The sequence below is a fragment of the Furipterus horrens genome, unplaced genomic scaffold (genome assembly GCF_987537825.1).
Source record: "Furipterus horrens unplaced genomic scaffold, mFurHor1.1.pri manual_scaffold_3, whole genome shotgun sequence".
Taxonomy (NCBI): domain Eukaryota; kingdom Metazoa; phylum Chordata; class Mammalia; order Chiroptera; family Furipteridae; genus Furipterus; species Furipterus horrens.
Window position 1 is genome coordinate 189,259,793 of NW_028327173.1, and position 19,128 is coordinate 189,278,920.

A 19,128-nucleotide genomic window follows, 5' to 3' on the forward strand; every position below is an offset into this window, starting at 1 on the left:
CACAACCCGGAAGTGAAGGCCCTGAAGGACTACAACTCCCAGTACCGAAGAGATTGCTCTTGCTAGGAGGTGGTGCAGGCAAGCCACCAAACGTTTCAGGAGTTGGAGTATTTGGCTTGACTGTGGTTTCCGCTGGTTTCAGAGCGTTGTTTCGGTAGTGGCCCCGCAGGAATGGCTTTAAGTTAGAGAACTGATGTAATGTGTAGTATAGGCGAGGTACTTCTATTTCAAGTAACCCCTATTGCCCACCATTCCTTCAGAAACATGTAAAAACAGGCACCCTCCACTTCCCTAATTCCACCTTGTACAAATGAGGAAAAAAACAAAGACTTAATAAGAGAATATAAGTACTCTTGTGTGAGTTTTATTTTTCTTTTACGAAGAGAATGTAAGTACTCTTGGGTGAGTTTTATTTTCCTTTTACGGGTATTCGCCAAGCCAACCATTAGTTTTTTTCCTACCCTTTATTTTTCTGACCTTTACTTACGTAGTTTCTGAATTTTAAATAATCTAAGTTAAACGGAGTGTACGAGGCATTTTCATATAAGCTTTCAGGCTACAGTGCAGGCTAATGGTTAACAGTATTATCTGGCTTCATGTGAAAGTCCATGTATTTGTTTAGTGTTTTCAGTTTTGGGTTTTTTGTTTGCTTGAATCTTAAAAGAACACTGAAAGAAAGTCTGATGTAAAGAAAAGAGCACTGATCTGAGATGCCGAAGACTGGAAGGTTGTCCTAGAACGCTCATGGGTAAGTCACCCAACCTTTCCATGAAATGAAGAGATTGTACTGTGTAAAGTCTGAAATCTGCCAGTTCTAACATTCTATGATTATATCTTGATAACTGTTACCCAGGAGAGAATACTAAGGTTGAGTGACTTGTGAAGGTCATGCAGCAAATTATTGACAAAGCTCCGACAAGAACGCATCGCCTGATTTAGTCACATACTCTTTTACCTTATGTTTCAAGGTACATAATTAGACCAACAGTAAAAACCAAACTTACACAATAATGAGTGAGCACGTATGAGGGTTATATTGCTGAAAACTGTGTTTTCAAGACGGGGCAGATAGCCAATCATTGGACTAACTGCACAACATGACTGAATAATTTTGTCCTATGCCATATCACAAACTAGGATATTAAGAACTAAGCTATCTATAGCACTTTAAAACTTCAACGTTTTTAAGGGGAAAGAGGAAAGGAGAAACTTTAGAAAGAAAGTTAAAATAACAGGTCTTCAGTTAGGCTCTTGAGACTGGCTAGTCTGCTGTAAAATTCCCCTGGAGGATTCTGTTCCTAAGACAACTACTATAACTTTTTGTGGCCCTAATAATTTGCTTAGTAATTATAAAATGAGGATATTAACATATCCTGGAAACAAAACTGTACTTAATCCTTTTTAAAGCCAAAACTATCCTTTTTTTTTTTTTAAAGATTTTTAAAATTTATTTTTAGAGGAAGAAAGAGAGGGAGAGAAGCATTGAAGTGTGGTTGCCTCTTGCAAGCCAGTCCCCAACTGGGGACCTGGCCTGCAACCCAGGCATGTGACCCGACTGGGAATTAAATCAGCAATGCTTTGGTTTGAAGATCAGCACTCAATCCACTGAGTCACACCAGCCAGGGCCAAAAACTACCCATTTAAAAGTATATTTTAAACTGGAAAATGGTTGCCTCCAAAGAGTGTACTAAGGTAAGACTTCCTTTAAATATGTTTAAACTCTTGAAATTTTTTACTAAGAAAGGGCAATATGTCAATAACATTTTTTAAAAACTAGTTTTTCTTTAAATTTATTGATTTTAGAGAGGGAAGGAGGAAGGGAGAAAGAGAAATATGCATTTGTTAATTTGTTATTCCACTTATTTATGCAGTCTTTGGTGATTCTTGCATGTGCCTCAACCAGGGATCAAACCCTCAACCTTGGTATATTAAGACAATGCTCTAACCAACTGAGCTACTCAGCCAGGACCAAAACTAGTTTATTTTTATTTTTTAACAGATAATTGGAATTATCAGATCTGCTTCTGTTGTTTGTTTTTACTCATTTTTGTTTTGTGTATGTGTGCTTATTTTTTTTAATATGAGCTGGATTTTCCTTGGAAAATTATTTCTGAAAAATTTTTGAGGCCTAGGATATAGGTTAATTCCTCCAGAGAGGATTTGCTTTCAATTCTGCCAGGAGGGACCATTTTAAACTACTATATTCATTGTTTGGTATTTTTTTAACCATTAGGAAATGTATATTTGGGTTGCATATCCCTGTGAGGGCTGTTTTATGGGTTCAGGGCTCCCTCTACAGCTTCCTGAAATTTCCCCCTTCCAAGACAATTTTCTTTCCAGTCTGTTGGGTGGGGGTGTGTTTACTTGCAATTCACCCTTACATTGAAACTGGAGCACTTTGGGGTTCTAGTTTATCCCACTTGCCCCCTGAAGAATAGAAAAACCAAGCTACACTTGACAAGTAAGGTAAATGCCCTAGGGTAAAAGTGACATCACTGTGCTACTTACTCTTTGGATCCTGCCTTCACCTAGATTTTGGTCTGATAATTCTTTATCTTCTTGTTGACTCTTCAATATTTTACCAACATGTTTTGGTATTTTCAGTAGAATGACCTGTTTGCCATATTAGGAGCCACATTACAAAAGAAAGGAACAGTCAATAATATTGTAAAAACTTTGTATGGTGACATATGGTTACTAGATTTATCATGGTGATCACATCATAAGATATGTAAGTGTAGAATCACTATGTTGTGCACCTGAAACTAATAACATATTGTATGTCAACTGCACTTTAATTAAAAAAAACATTTAAAAACATTACTGAAAGAAATTAAATGGAAAGACATCCTGTGTTTTTACATTGAAAGACTTAATATTGTTACGATTGTAATTGAGCTACAGATTTATTGGATTTTCTACAACTAATTTTCTTTTTTGTAGAAATGGACAGTTGATCTTAAAATTGATGTGGAATTGCAAGGAACCCTGAATGACAATGTTGAAACAATCTTACAAAGAACAAAGTTGAAGGACTCACACTTCCTGATTTCAAAATTTATTACAAAGCTAGAGTGATCAAAAACAGTGTTGTACTGCGGTAAGGATAAACATATAAATCAATGAAATACAATTGAGAGTTCATAATTAAACCCATCCATTTATGGTCAATTGATTTTTGACAAGGGTTTCAAGACTATTCAATGGGGTAAAGAATAGTCTTTTCAACAACTGGTGCTGGGATAACTGGATATACACAAGAAAAGGAGTGAATTTGGGCCCCTATATCACAACATATACAAAAATTAACTCAGATGAATCCAAGATCTAAATGTATAGAGCCAAACTATGAAACTTCTATTTACTGATTGATTGATTTTAATCCTCACATAAGGATACTTTATTTAAAATTTATTTGATAGAGAGGGGAAGAGAGAGAAAGAAATATCAATGTGAGAGAGAAACATCTGTTGGTTGTTTCCTGTATGCACCCCAACCAGGGATGGAACCCACAACCAAATGTGTGCCCTGGTCAGGAATCAAACTAGCAAACTTTTGGTGTACAGGACAATGCTCCAACCAACTGAGCCACCTGGCCAGGGCCAAAACTATAAAACTTTTAGAAAAAATGAAGGGGTAAATCCTCATGACCATGTGCTAAGGTCTGAATGTTTGTGTTCTCTCCAAATCCATATGTTGAAATTCTAAATCTCAAAGATGATATTAGTAGGTGGGGCCTTTGAGAAGTGATTGGGTTATGAAGGTGGAACTCTCATGAATGGGATCCCACAGAACTCCCTAGCCCCTTCTGCCATATGAGGATACAGTAAGTCCAAGACCTGGAAAAGGGCCCTCACCTGACCATGCTGGCACCTTGATCTTCGACCTAGTCTCCAGAACTATGAGCAATACATTTCTGCTGTTTAAAAACTACTCAATCTGTGGTATTCTCTTACAGCAGCCTAAACAGACAGACAGAGACACTTTAGATTAGGTTAACAGTTTCTTAAATATGACACCAAAAGCACAATCAAAAAAATAAAGTGGATGTCATTAAAATTAAAAATTTTTGTGCTTCAAAGGACACTATAAAGAAAGTGAAAGGCCACCACCAAACCAGTATTACAAGAAATGTTAAAGGGTTTTCTTTAAGAAGAAAAAAAAAAAATTAAAGAACATGAATTAAAAATGGCAATAGGTATGTATCTATCAACAATTACTTTAAATGCAAATGGATTAAATGCTCCAACCAAAAGACACAGGGTGGCTGAATGGCCAAGAAAACAAGACCCATACATAGGCTGTTTACAAGAGATTCACCTTGTTTCACGGACTGAAAGTAAAGGAATGGAAAAAGATATTTTATGAAAATGGAAATGAAGCCCTGGCTGGGTGGCTCACTTGGTTGGAATGTTGTCCCATACACCAAAAAGTTGAGGGTTTGGTTCCTGATCCAAGTGCTTACAGGAGGCACCTGATCAATGTTTCTCATGTCAAAATTTCTCTTTCTCTCTCTTTTCCTCTCTCTCTAAAATCAATGAACATATTATTGGATGAGGATTTTTAAAAAAGAAAATGAAAAAAGAAAGCTGGGGTAGCAATACTTATATCACACAAAATGACTTTAAAACAAAGGCTAAAGCAACAAAGAAGGACCCAACAATTTCACTTCTGAGTATTTATCCAAAGAAACCCAAAATGCTAATTTAAATTTTTTTATTTATTGATTTTAGAGAGATAGAGAAACATCAATTTGTTGTTCTGCTTATTTATGCATTCATTGATTGATTCTTGTATATGCCCTGAGCAGGGATCAAACCTGTAACTTTGGCATATCATGACAATCAATTCTTTAAACAACTGACCTACCCACCCAGGGCCCTAAAACACTAAATTAAAAAGACATGTAAAAAAATAAAATTAAAAAAGACATACACATCCATATGTTCACTGCAGCATTATTTACGACAGCCAAGATAAGGAAGCAACCTAAGTGTCCATCCACAGATGAATGGCTAAAGAAGATGAGGGCTGTGGCCCCATAGCTCAGTTGGTTAGAGCGTCATCCTGGTGCACCAAGATTGCAGGTTCAATCCCCAGTCAGGGCACGTAAAAGAATCAACCAATGAATGCACAAATAAGTGGAATAGCAAATTAATGTTTCTTCCATATTCTCTCTCTCTCCCTTTTCTAAAATCAATAAATACATTTTTTAATTAAAATATAAAAAAGATATGGCATATATACACAATGGAATATTACTCAGCCATAAAAAGAATGAAATCCTTTCGGCTTTCAGCTCAGAGGAGATGAAGGTGCAACTATCTTTGGTCATCCCAAATCCGGGTTCATCCGACACCAGCCGCTTCCACCATGCTGCCAAAGTTCGACCCCAATGAGATCAAAGTTGTATACCTGCGGTGCACCGGCAGGGAAGTGGGTGCTATGTCTGCCCTGGCCCCCAAGATCGGCCACCTGGGCCTGTCTCCAAAAAAGGTTGGTGATGACATCACCAAAGCAACCGGTGACTGGAAGGGTCTGAGGGTTACAGTGAAACTGACCATTCAGAACAGACAGGCCCAGAATGAGATAGTGCCTTCTGCTTCTGTCCTGATCATCAAAACCCTCAAAGAGCCACCATGAGACAGAAAGAAGCAAAAAAACATTAAGCACAGTGGAAATATCACTTTTGATGAGATTGTCAATATTGCCCAACATATGCGGCACTGAACTCTCTGGAACCATTAATGAGATCCTGGGGACTGCCCAGTCTGTGGGCTGCAGTGTTGATGGCTGCCACCCTTACGACATCATAGATGACATCAGCAGTGGTGCAGTGGAATGCCTGGTGAGTTAAGAACTACAAAGGAAAATATTTCGATTAAAGATCATTTGACAACCAAAAAAAAAAAAAGAAATCTTGCCATTTTTAACAACATGGATGGACCTAGAGGATATTGTGCTGAGTGAAATAAGTCACACACAGAGAGACAAACACCATCCGTCGTCGTCGTCGTCGGCAGCCGTCCGTCTCGAGAGACGATGGCGTAGCTTCTTGAGAGTCTATCTGCACCGCCGAGAATGGCTGTGCAGTCCGATTCGGGAGTGACAATCCCTGCCGCACTTGGTACAGGTGAAGGCAGATGGCTGTTGTTGCTGCTGCTGACGCTGCTTCTGCCTCGATCTTTTCTGGACCGCCTCCTCGTTGCGCGCAGCCTCCGCGTGTGACGTACCTTGCCTGACCGCGAGCCTCCAGGCTAGGCGGTCGTCTGCTTGAACTTCCCATGTGTTGAGATTGATGGAGCATTGTGTCATGTCCTTTTTGCAGATGTCTTTGAACCGCAGTTTTGGGCGCCCTGTCATCCTCTTGCCTTCTGCTAGCTCGCCGTAGAGGAGGTCTTTGGGAATACGGCCTGCATCCATTCTTTTGACATGGCCGAGCCACCTGAGGCGTCTCTCGCTAAGAACTGCATGCAAACTGCTCATATTGGCTCGCTTCAGCACCTCGGTGTTGGGGACCTTATCCTGCCAGGCGACATGCAGGACGCGTCGCAGGCACCTCATGTGGAAGCTGTTGAGTTTCCTTTCGTGCCTTGCGTAGGTGGTCCACGTCTCGCTGCCATAGAGGAGAGTGCTGAGTACGCAGGCTTGGTAGATGCGCAGTCTGGTTTTCTCAGTGAGGCTGGAATTGTTCCACGCTCGCCGGTTCAGTCTGGCCATAACTGTGGCTGCCCTGGCGATTCTCCGGTTGACCTCCAAGTCGACTGACAGAGAGCTCGAGATGGTGGACCCGAGGTAAGTGAAGTCGTTGACAACCTCCAGGGTGTATCCGTCGATGGTGATGCATGGGGGAGTCCCCGTGCCTTGAGCCATAACATTCGTCTTCGTCAGGCTGATGGCTAGTCCGAACTCCTTGCATGCGTGGGAAAGGCAAGTGACTAGCTGTTGGAGTCCCTCTTCGGAGTGTGATGTCAAAGCTGCATCGTCGGCGAAGAGCATCTCACGGATGAGCACCTCTTTGACTTTGGTCTTGGCTCTGTCTCTGCTGGAAGGAGGGTTACATCCCCCAGGATATGAGAGACGCCAACATTATCACCATGTACAAGAACAAAGGAGACCGCAGCGACTGCAACAACTACCGGGGCATCTCTCTCCTCAGCGTCGTCGGCAAAGTATTCGCCCGGGTCGCTCTTGCCCGCCTGCAGACCCTTGCTTCCCACGTCTACCCAGAGTCCCAGTGTGGCTTCAGAGCTGGCCGCTCAACAGTGGACATGATCTTCTCCCTACGCCAGCTGCAGGAGAAGTGTCACGAGCAGCATAAACCACTCTACCTCGCCTTTATTGACCTCACGAAGGCGTTTGATCTGGTCAGTCGAAGCGGACTCTTCAGCTTGCTACGGAAGATTGGCTGTCCACCACATCTGCTTGCTGTGGTCATGTCCTTTCACGACAACATGCGCAGCATGGTGTCCTACAACGGCACAACCTCTGAGGCCTTCCCAGTCAGCAGCGGAGTAAAGCAGGGCTGCGTCCTCGCGCCTACGCTGTTCGGAATCTTCTTCTCCATGCTCCTCCAATATGCCTTTAAGGACTGCAGCGAGGGTGTCTTCATTCACACCAGATCCGATGGCAAGCTCTACAACCTGGCCCGTCTACGAGACAAACACCATATGATTTCACTTTTATATGAAATCTAAAGAACAAAATTAATGAACAAATAGAAACAAACTCATAGATACAGAGAACATTTTGACAGTTGCCAGAGGGGAGAGTGGGTAGGGGACTGGGTAAAAAAGTGAAGGGATTAAGAAGTACAAATTGGTAGTTACAAAATAGGGGAAGTAAAGTATAGCAAAGAGGATATAGTCAGTCATCGGCAGCCGTCCGTCTCGAGAGACGATGGTGTAGCTTCTTAAGAGTCTATCTGCACCGCCGAGAATGGCTGTGCAGTCCAACTCGGGAGTGACACGGTATCTGTCTCCTCCCGTGTTGAATCGACATCTTGTGATGACGCTGGAGTGTCCTCTCCAGTGAAGCTGAAGCTACAGAGCCTGGGCAGGGTGATATGGAGGGTCTGCTGTTGCCCATGCAGCAGACCCCCCCCTCTCTTCGCAGCTGAAGGGTCCAAGGGAAAGACGGAGTCAATACAGCTTGGCTTCAGGTGCGCCGCAGGAGTTGCCGGTGTTGACTACAACGTCGAACCGCCTTAGGGACTCCGGCTCCGGATTTTCTGTCGGGGTTTACTCCCTTAGCCTTTCCCCTGAAGAGGTATGCCGCAAGGCAGCGGAGGTTTTTTGGAGTCAGAGTTTTCCTTCTCTGATGTGCCCTGACTGGAAGATCGAACCAGCGACACTTAGCTCGCAGGCCGACGCTCAATCCACTGAGCCAAACCAGCCAGGGTTATAGTCAGTAATACTGTAATAACTATGTATGATGGCAGATGGGTACTAGATTTATCAGGGTGATAACTTCCTAAGTTATATAAATATCTAATCACTGGGTTGTATACTTGAAACTAGTATAATATTGTGTGTTAACTGTAATTAGAAAATAAAAAATTATTAAAATAAATTAAAAAGTGAAAAGACAACCCACAGAATGGGAAAAATATTTGCAAATCATAGATTTGATAAGGGCCTAATATTCAGAATATATAAAAACTCTTGCCTTGCCTGGTGTGGCTCAGTGGATTGAGCACTGGCCTGCAAACAAAAGGTCCCCAGTTCAATTCCCAGTCAAGACACATGCCTAGCTTGCAGGCCAGAGCCCCAGCTGGGGGCATGCAAGAAGCAACCACACATGGATGCTTCTCTCCCTCCCTTCTCCCCTCTCTAAAAATAAATAAAATCTTAAAAAAAATAATAAGTTCAACATTATTAGTCATTAAAGAATTGCAAAAGAAAACCCCAAAAAACTGTCAATCACACCCAAAAGGACACGTATAATTAGGAAAACAAACAAACAAAAAAAACAGAATACCTGTTTGGTATTCTGGCAGAGATGTGGAATCCTCAGACTTTGCTGGTGGGAATATGAAATGGTGCAGCTGCTATGGAAAATAGTTTGGTCCCCCTGACTGGTGTGACTCAAGTTGGTTGGGTGTCATCCCACAAAGCAAAAGGTCGCTGGTTTGATTCCTGGCCAGAACACATGCTTGGGTTGCAGGTTCCATCCCTGGATGAGGCACATAGGTCAAGGCACAGATGAGAGGCAACCAGTTAATCTTCTCTTTCACATCAATGTTTCTTTCCCTCTCTCTCCCCCTTCCCCTCTTTCTAAAAATAAATAAAGAAAATCTTTTTAAAAATGAGAAAACAGTTTGGCAGTTCCTTAAAAAGTTAAACATAGAACTATTATGTGATCCACAATTACACTCTTAGTATGATATCCAAGAGAATTGAAGTATATTATCAAACAACAACTTGTACTCAAATGTCCATAGTGCCATTATTCACGGTGGAAACAATTCCAATGTCCATTAGTTGATGAGTGGATAAAATATAATTGATGAATGAATAAATAAAATGTGTCATACCCATACAACAGCTTATCATTCAGCCATAAATAAGAGTGAAGTGCTGACTGTGCCATGGTACACAATGAGTGAACCTTAAAAACATGCCAAGTGAAAGAAGCCAGACACAAAGGGCTACATATTCTATGAATTTATTTATAAGAAGTGCCCAGAATAGGCAAATCCATGAAAACAGAAAATAATTAGTAACCACTAATAATTAGTAACCACAGCCAGGGGCTGTGGGGAGTGGGAAATAGGGGTGACTGATCAAATGTGTGTGCAGAGTTTATAGGGGTGATGAAAATGTTCTGAAATTAGTAGTGATTGTTGAACAATATTGTGAATACAGTATATGTACTAAAAGCCACTGAATTATACACTTAATTGTTTACAACGGTGAATTTCACATACATTTTACTTCCAAAAAATCCCAGCCCTGGCTGAGTAGTTCAGTTGGTTTGAGCATCATCCCAACATGCCAAGGTTGAAACTTTGAGCCCTGGTCAGGGTACATACAAGAATCAACAATGAAAGCATAAATAAGTGGAAGAACAAATCTCAATCTCTCTCTCTCTCTCTCTCTCTTTCTCTCTCTCTCTCTCTCTCTCTCTCTCTCTCTGTCTGTCTGTCTCTCTCTCTCTCTCTCTGTGTCTTAGAAGAAAAAAAACAGGGGAGACAATGAGCATAGAACTAGCTCATGTTGGGTTGAAGTGCCCAAGGAATATCACAGTGCAGATACTCAGTAGGTAACTGACCAAAAAGAGGAGGGAGCTCAAGTGATCTAGGCTCAAGATGTAGATCTGGGAATTAATGGTTGTTTATGCCCTAAGAGTAGATGAGTCAGCTGTGGAATCACTTAGAGTAAGAGGAAAGGCCTGCTACAGGGCCCTGAGGAAAACCAACATTTTAAGACATGAGCATAAGATAGGTTCCTAAGGAGTTTGAGGAGGAAGCAAAATGGAAGGAGGAAGAGTGTGGGACACAAAAGACAAAGAAAGAGGATTTGTCAAAAATGTAGTGGTCAGAAGTATTACATGCTAAAGAAGTAAATAAGATAAAAACTGAAAAATGTCTATTGGACTTAGCAAAAAGATAGATGTAGTTTAATTGGATTGGTGGAGAACAAGTTCAGATAACTACTGTAGGAGAGATACCTTTACTAGGGGAAGTCATAAAAATGAAAGTTAGACTAAATTAAATGTTACTGTCTCTCATTAGAGTGATGTGTATATATATGTACAGTTTAGACTGTAGAAATGTAGTTGGCATAGCCCTTTTGAAGAGCTATTTGGTAGTATCCATTCCAATTTAGAAATAGGAATACCCTTCCATCTTACCTTTCCACTCCTAGATATCTGTCCTTGAGAATTATGGAAACGTATTTCAAAGGAAACATGTATAAGATGGTAATTATGTAATTGTTTAAATGTGTACAAATTGGAAACGAATGTCTGTGAATAAAGGAATGATTAAATAAACTGTATAGTGGATGATGGTTGCCTTCTCAGTATCCATTTCCCCCTTTCTCTTTTCTAACAGAATTCTAATTTTGTTCAATATCCATCTCTCCTCAGCACAGACCTTGGATTTCAGAGAAACTTACCTTACCCTTAGCTCAAAGGACAGACCTGACTAAGACTAAATGCATCTACTTTGACAATGATTGTTTCAGGCATGAGCAAGAAATTCAATTTAATGTGTGATTCAATTCAGGTTCCTGGGGCTTCTGGAAAGTTCTCCCTTGATCTTCTGGGAGAGCTAAAATCCACTCATTCTTTCCCATGAATTAAAAAGCATGTAGGCTTGGGGTTGGGGGGTGGTAGAGGAAAGCAATGGGGGGAAAATGGGACAACTGTAATAGAAAGAAAATTTTTAAAAATAAAAATAAAAAGCATGTAGGCTCAATGTAGCTATCCTATATGACCATAAGTGGAGTCAGCCTTAGAATGATGTGCACATTGTAGTAGAACAAGAGAAATAGGAAAAAAAGCAAGACAGGAAAAATCTGTTTTTTGATAAAATTAATGAGGCCAACCCTGAAGAGCAGCGTATCTAGTCTTTCTGCTGGATGAGCCAATATATTCCTTACTGTTTAAGCCAGTTTCAGTTGGGTTGTCTGTTACTTGCTTCTGAAAATTTTCTAGTTCATTCATTATGATGCAACCATATTATGGAATACAATGCAGCAGCTTTTAAAATGAGGTAGGACAGTTTTTTAAATGAGGTAGATTTCTATGTATAGATTTAACATACAAAAAACAAAACAAAACAAAAAAAGAAACACCCCAGGCCTATTAGTAAGTGAAAGTTGAATAACTGATGCCATTTATGTAAATTTGAAAAGGGAAATAAAGTCATTTCTATAAGTAAATATGGTTGCATAATTTGTATTTATTTTTTTGTTTATTTTAGAGAGAAGGGAGGAAAAAAATACAGGGAAGAGGAAGAGAAACATGGATGCAAAAGAGAAACATTGATTGGTTGCCCTTCACATGCGCCTGACCAGGGACTGAGCCTGTAACCCAGGCATGTGCCCTAATCAGGAATTGAACCCACAACGGCCAACCAGCTGAGCCACAATGGTTAGGGCTGCATAATTTATTTTAATTTAAAATTTATATACTATTTGCTACTTTAAAAATATATGTAATGTGTATGTAATTATGAAACATAATAATAAAAGGAAAACCAGTAAAACCAACACTGAATTTATGAACTAGAACATTACCAAAACCACTGAAGCTAACTTGTATGTTCTTTTCCAGTCTCATCACCTTTGCTCCCTCCAAAAAGGAAATAGTTATAAGGTTATAAAATCCATCTCTGTGTCCTAGGGAGCCTGGCTAGAGTTGGGGCTTCCTATTCAAATGACAAATATCTGAAGTAGTGGATGATTTCTTAAGAAATTTGGAGTGCCATTACCAAAAATGGGAATAAATGTTAGGCCATAATAAACAACAAATGCATACTACAGGAAAGTTAGCAAATTCTTGAGATAACTTATCTCTCCATTAAGGTTTTATTTACTTATTAAAAAAATTTTTTTTTCTTTCTGATTCTAGAGGGAGGGGAAGGAGAAAACTATGCAAGAGAGCAACTACAATCCAGTCTCCTGCACATGCTCCTACTAAGGACTGAACCCACAACGCAGGCATGTGCCCTGACCTGGATGATGCCCAATCAACTGAGCCACACCTGCCAGGGATGTTTTATTTTATTATATGAGTAACATGTGGACTCATGTACATTGTTTCTAACACCATAAAGGGATACAGGATAACCAGAGAGGATTTGTGTTATATGCCTCTGGTGGTGAAAAAAAAAAAAGGTGCAAATTGCTCTTTTCATTTGCAAAAGTAATTAGCATTTGACTAGCACTTTACTGAACAAAGTACTTTCACATACATTAGTTAACTTAGTTCTCGTAGTAGTTCTGGGAAGTAGGTGTTATTAGCACTCCTCAATGGTAAGGAAACCTAGCAAGCAGAACTATAGATAAAATTTTACAATGGTAGTAATGGTAACAGCCTTTCCCATTAGTTTCCCACTGCATTTTATTTTCTGTTGGTCCGCATCATGTGTAATAATTTTTTATTCAACAAAGATTTACTGAGCACCTGTTCTAAGCACTAAGGACACAACAATGAACAATTTCTGCACCTCTCATGTTTACATTCTAGTGGGGTAGGAGCAGACAGACCATAAAATAAGAACAAATATATAGTAGATTGTGATTCGTGCTATAGAGTAAAATTAAATAGGAAATGCATATAGGTATGTTTAGGTATGTTTTAATTTTATAGTGACCTCCAGACTATAATAAAATCTCAATCGCATTTACCAGACATCCGGCACTTAACCCAGCACCAGTCGCTTATGGAGACAATAACTTCATATTGAATAAATTATAAGCCTTTTGAGAAGCAAGCAATTGGGGGGAAAAAAGGCCTGTAAATAGATACTAACCAAGAAGTACATAAATTGAATAGTTATTCGCGATTAGCTTATTTCTATTGATCTAATTAGCAAAGTTCTTTATAGCATGTTTACATTACAGAATGAAAGCTGTGTTAACTGTTTTCAACAGGTCGGTTTAGGTATTTCAAATACTTAGCTATCTCTTTGGCCCTACAGTGAGCATAAGCTTTTGTGTGTGTACTCTTAAACAAAAACAAAACAACCCACACAGCTAGTTTTGGTATCAAAGAGTAGTTGTTTCCTAGGGAAAGATCAGTCCTTGGGGTTCTACTGAGGTGCTGGGTCGGGGCCTAGCTATCAGTCCATCGAACCTCAAACATCAATCTAATCCCAGAAACAAACTACAAAAAGTTAGAAGCGCCCTAACCCCCGCGTAGTGCACAGCCAGAACCTTGACCTCAAGATGGCGTCGCGTAGTCACAAGATTCAATCAGCTCCAATCAAAAATGGCAGGGTGGGTAGTAATTTACAGCTCGAGCCTTTCTAGTCCTCACTCGGCGCTCCTTCTCTATGGTTACTCGCCGGGGCGTGGTGACTGAGGGCCAACCGTGAAGGCTATCTATATGCGTTCTTCTCTATGGTGCTCCTTTCCACTCCCCGGGCCGCAGTGCACGCCGGGCAAGAGGAAGACCTCCAGAAGCTCCCCGCGCAGCGCGGCGGTGTTTGCGTCGCGGCCTGTGCGAGTAGTCGCTTTGGAACCAGTCTCCCGGCGAGCGGCGCCCAGAAACCTCGAACCGGTGGATCCTTCTCGTAACCTGGAGCCCGAAAGGCTTCGAAGACAGTACCGTTTCCTCTGCGGCGGGTGAGTTCACGTCGGTGAACGCGTGTGGTAATCGGGTACCTCGACTGGGGAAGGAAGGAAAAGCCGGGGAGGCTCCAAAAGGGCCGGGGTGGGACTGGGGTATAGAGGGGAGCTGGGTGGGGGAGGGGACAGGCACGAGGCTTGGGTTTCCTCATTTCTCTAATGTCTCCCAAACCAGTGGGCCCAGCAGGAGCCCGTGGAGGCCAGACCTACTTATGGCCAGTGCTTTCCTCTTTGCATTGTCGCCCACTTTCCCTTTTCCTTTCACGGTCGGTCGCAGTGAATCCGGTCGGCTCCTTCTGGGATCGACGTTTGCCACAAAACGGTCGGCCTGCCTTTGGGGAGCCATTCTCGGAGACCCCTTTCTAACCCGAGCCTGCGGAGCCCTACGGTAGGCTTTCCGGGCCTAGGACTCCCTTGGCCTAGAAGACAGCCAACGCTCCCCTTTTTAGAGAGGGGCTGGCCGCCGGCGGATTTCTTTCCCTTCCTCTTTGGTCATTTAGAGCCCGCCCCTGAGCGAACTGCCGCTCCCCTCCGCCCCCCAAATGTAGCTAATGCCCACCTTTTTTTTCTTTTAGCACCCTCCTAGTTTGCTTGTCTAAGATTGTGATGAGTATTGTGATCCTGCCCCCTTCCTCCGTTGGAGGTCGCAGTATGCTAGATCTCCATTCATTCTAGGCAGTGACCAAAGCTCCACGTGAAAATGTGTTACTGCTTTCTCCCTTCTTTGGTCTTCAGTACTACTTTTTATATACGCTTTTTGAAAGAGTATGAAGATTATTTTTAAGTTACGTAATATGGATTTATATTGCCATGGTAAAGCCATTTTGAAGCGGATCAAAAGGAGGGAAGAGATTGGACTTAATAGTGTGAAGTACTATGAGTATACAAACAACATTTTTTTATTGTCTTGGGAGCTTTAATTTTTAAAAGATTGTTTTCAAAAACATTCAGAAACCTTGAGAGGCATTTGGTTGGTCATCAGTTACTCATGAATCAAGTAGATACTATACTATTCTAATTTTAACTTTTATTAAAGCCTTTGTTTACATCTGTAAAATAAGGATTGTAATAGTATTCACCTTTTAGGTTATTGGGATTGGAAGCTAATTGAGAAAAATGTATATAAAATCCTTAGTGCAGTACCCAAACAGTACAGTGTTTCGTCTGTCTTAACTGACATTGTTATTTAAGACTGTTTAGTGATGTACAACTGCCTAACCCCTGATTGTAACATTTCTTCCAGTGTACTGTGAATAGACTTTTAAAGTCAAAGTTCATCCTTAATATGAAATTCCTCATTGGTATGTTATTACTAGAAAGAGGCATTGTGACAGTGAAAACAGCCCTTGGATCTGTAATTTGAGGATTGTGGGGACCTTGGGGTTCCCACCCACTCATTGTGTTTCTTCCCTTGGGCAAGTTAGTTAGCTTTTTCATCTGTAAAAGGAACATAAGTATATCTATAGAAGGTAATTTGGCAGATTAAAAAATAATATATATTGAAGGCTTTTGTAAATGAAAGTAAATGAAAATGTTAGTTGCTATTTTTATTAAATAATTCATCTTTTTGGAGTTACAAATTTACGTTTTTGGTCCCCAGAGTGGATGTCTTTCTTTTTTTTTTCCTAGGGAATCAAAGCACTTTTATGAAGAAAATGATTGTCCTGCTGTTGCATATAGGCACCATATATTAATGGCAGTTTGACTAGGTTTATTTTGTGGCTTATCTTTTTATTCCACTGTGTTAAGGCTTTTAATATGTTTTAAAAATCCGTTTTAACTTTGGGTAACTACTTCAGATCTAATATAAGTTTGGGATTTTCAGGTTACTATTTTGTCCACAGATAAGCTATATACTTTATTATACATGATTTAGGGGGACATTATATTAACTTTTAAAACTTTGGAAGCAAATGTAATCATTGACTCTTTAAGGTTTTGCAAAAATATTCTGTGTACTTTTAAATCTCTTGATAGTCTTTGACATTACCACTGTCAGTCAAGATTTTTGAAAAGCTTTTTTCCTACTTTTTTAAAATTTGAAAATAAAAACCATTTCCACTAAGCAAAATTAGTGACACTGCTTTTTCAAACTTTTATTTTGACATAATTTCAAACTTCAAAAAAAAGGAGTAGCACAAAGAATTCTCAAATATCTTCTACCCAGATTACACAAATGTTAACATTTCACCAATTTGCTCTATCCTCTCCCCATTTTCTCTATGGTTTTCTCCTAAAATGTTTTGCTAGTAAGTTGCATATGTGATGTTTCTTAGCCCCTAAATATGTATTTCCTAAAAGCAAGGACATTGTTTTATTTAATAGTAGATCAAAAACAGGAAATTAATATGGATACAATATTATCTAATCTACATGTCTTTATTTTGCCTGAAATATCCTGAATTGGTATTTATTTTTTTAAAATAGCAGCTTTATTAAAGTGTAATTGACATAAAATTCACTCATTGTAAAGTTACAATTCAATGATTTTTAGTAAATGTGCGGAGTTGTGCAACCGTTACCACCAAGGATTCCTCTTTCCTGTTTACAGATAGCAAAGTGGAAATCTCAGAAAATGATCAGCTCCCTTTTGGGAGACTCAAAACACCTTCATTCATATGAAAAGCTTTCCTGTAGAAGAAAATTTTGGTTAAGCATTTCCCATTCTTCTTTGCACATGGAACACTTTTTCCTAGGAATAGTTTCTGAAGACTCCAGGTCTGTGGAAATTCAGTTTGAGAAATGACATTTTGCAGGGCTTGCTTTGCTTAGGCTGGGGCAGTTCTGTCAGTCCATTCTATCTTGCCAGGTTATAAGTAGAGCAGGAAATGCTGCATGCTACACTAATTCTTTATATTTATTGTAGAACCACTGGACTGACTGTATGAGTAATTTAAAATTTGCTCTTTCAGAACTAATAAAAGGAATACTTAGAAAAGAACCTGGCACATAATTGGAGCTATGTATTTATTGAGTGAATGAAAAATTGTATAGGAGTATTTGCTGAGGAGAGTCTGTTGGTTCATTTGCTTTTTACCATTTCAGAAATTTGGCACACAGTGTCCTGATGGGGTTATTTTGTTTCTATTGGGATAAATCTGTGATGGTGGAATGTGTATAAGCAGTAATGGTATTCTCAGGAGTTCAGGAAAAGAGTGATTTAAAAGAGTAAGGTGAAAAAGAAAAGCAGAATGCATGCATATGTTGAGTGGTTGAGATAAATCTTATTTAGAAGTTTGGGGTTTTTTTTTTTTTTTTTTTTTTTTTGAGAGGGGAGACCAAATTTGTTGAGATAAAATTTACGTAGAATAAAATGCACCCATTTTAATTTCAGCAAATTTTGACAAATGCATAAACCAATATGACCATTGCCACACTAGAGATAGGGAACATGTCCATCATAGGTTCTTTCTTTTTGTTACCTTTTTTTAAAAGTATATTTTATTGATTATGCTATTACAGTTGTCCCAATTTTTTCCCCTTTGCCCAGTACCCCCCTTTCCTCCAGCAACCCCACCCCTCTTACATGACCATGGGCCGTGCTTGTAAGTTCTTTGGCTTCTCCATCAACTATGCTATTCTTAACATCCCCTGTCTATTTGTTTCTACCCATTTTGCTTCTTAATCCCTTCACCTTTTCCCCCATTCTACCCCTCCCAGCTGATAACTCTCCTTATGGTCTCCAGATCTATGATTCTGCTCCTGTTGTAGTTGTTTGCTTAGTTTGTTTTTGGTTTTTAGATTCATTTGTTGATAGTTGTGAGTTTGTTGTCATTTTAATGTTCATAGTTTTGATCTTCTTTTTCTTAAATAAGTCCTTTTAACATTTCATGTAACAAGGTCTTGGTGGTGATGAACTCCTTTAGCTTTACCTTGTCTGAGAAGCACTTTATCTGCCCTTCCATTCTGAATGATAGCTTTGCTAGATAGAATAATCTTGGCTCTGGGTCTGTGCTTTTCATTACTTGAATACTTGCCAATCCCTTCTTTATTTTTTTTTAGGTACACTTTATTGATTATGCTATTACAGTCACCCCAATTTTTTCTCATTTGCCCCTTCATCTGGTACCTCCCTTCCTCCCAACAGTGCCCCCTCCCTTAGTTCATATCCATTTTTTATGTTACTATTCTTTTTTTTTTTTTTGAGAGAGAGGAAGGGAGGGAGAACAAAAGGGAGACAAACATGAATGTGGGAGAGATTCATTAATTGGTTGCCTCTTCCACTCACCCAATTTGGGAACCTGGGCTGCAACCCAGGCATGTGCCCTGACTGGGAATCAAACCTGTGACCTTTTGATTTGCAGCCTGGTGCTCAGTCCACTGTGCCACTCCAGCCAGGGCTCCTATACTGTTCTTAACGTCCTCCTTTTTATTTCATACCTACCAGTTAAGTTTTTTGATCCCTGCACCTTTCCCCCCATTCTCCCCCTTTCCCTTCCCCACTGACAACCCTCCATATGATCTCCATATCTATGGTTCTGTTCCTGTTCTAGTTGTTTGCTTAGTTTGTTTGTGTTTCAGTTTTAGATTAATTTGTTGATAGTTATGAGTTTGTTGTCATTTTAATGTTCATGATTTTTATCTTTTTCTTAAATGTGTCCCTTCACCATTTCATATAATAAGGTCTTGGTGATGATAAACTTCTTTAGCTTTACCTTGTCTGGGAAGCACTTTATCTGCTCTTTTATTCTAAATGATAGCTTTGCTGGATAGAGTAATCTTGGTTGTAGGTCCTTGCTTTTCATCACTTTGAATACTTCCTGCCAGTCCTTTCTTGCCTGCAAATTTTCTTTTGAGAAATTAGCCGATAGTCTTACGGAAACTCCTT

General features: G+C 40.0%; 1 protein-coding gene, 1 long non-coding RNA gene and 1 pseudogene across 5 annotated transcripts in view; all 3 read left to right on the forward strand.

Moving 5' to 3' along the window:
* Positions 1-74: 74 nt before the first annotated feature.
* On the forward strand, positions 75-12,794 carry LOC150017004 (uncharacterized). Of its 3 annotated transcripts, XR_016510084.1 has the most exons (6): positions 75-388; positions 665-748; positions 1,458-1,692; positions 2,944-3,100; positions 11,930-12,099; positions 12,580-12,794. It is a non-coding gene; the product is annotated as an uncharacterized LOC150017004 (long non-coding RNA). The 3 variants fall into 3 exon arrangements; XR_016510086.1 differs by lacking the exon at positions 1,458-1,692; XR_016510085.1 differs by lacking the exons at positions 1,458-1,692; positions 2,944-3,100.
* Positions 5,192-5,875, forward strand: LOC150017005 (large ribosomal subunit protein uL11 pseudogene; annotated as a pseudogene).
* A 1,314-nt stretch (positions 12,795-14,108) lies between the features above and the next one.
* RBM25 (RNA binding motif protein 25) overlaps positions 14,109-19,128 on the forward strand; it is a 56,160-nt gene continuing 51,140 nt past the window's right edge. The window contains exon 1 of one of the 2 annotated variants that reach the window (XM_090271095.1): positions 14,109-14,297. The gene's annotated coding sequence lies outside the window, so the exon portion shown is untranslated. The remainder of the gene's footprint in view (positions 14,298-19,128) is intronic. The other variant, XM_090271100.1, reaches the window with a different exon arrangement.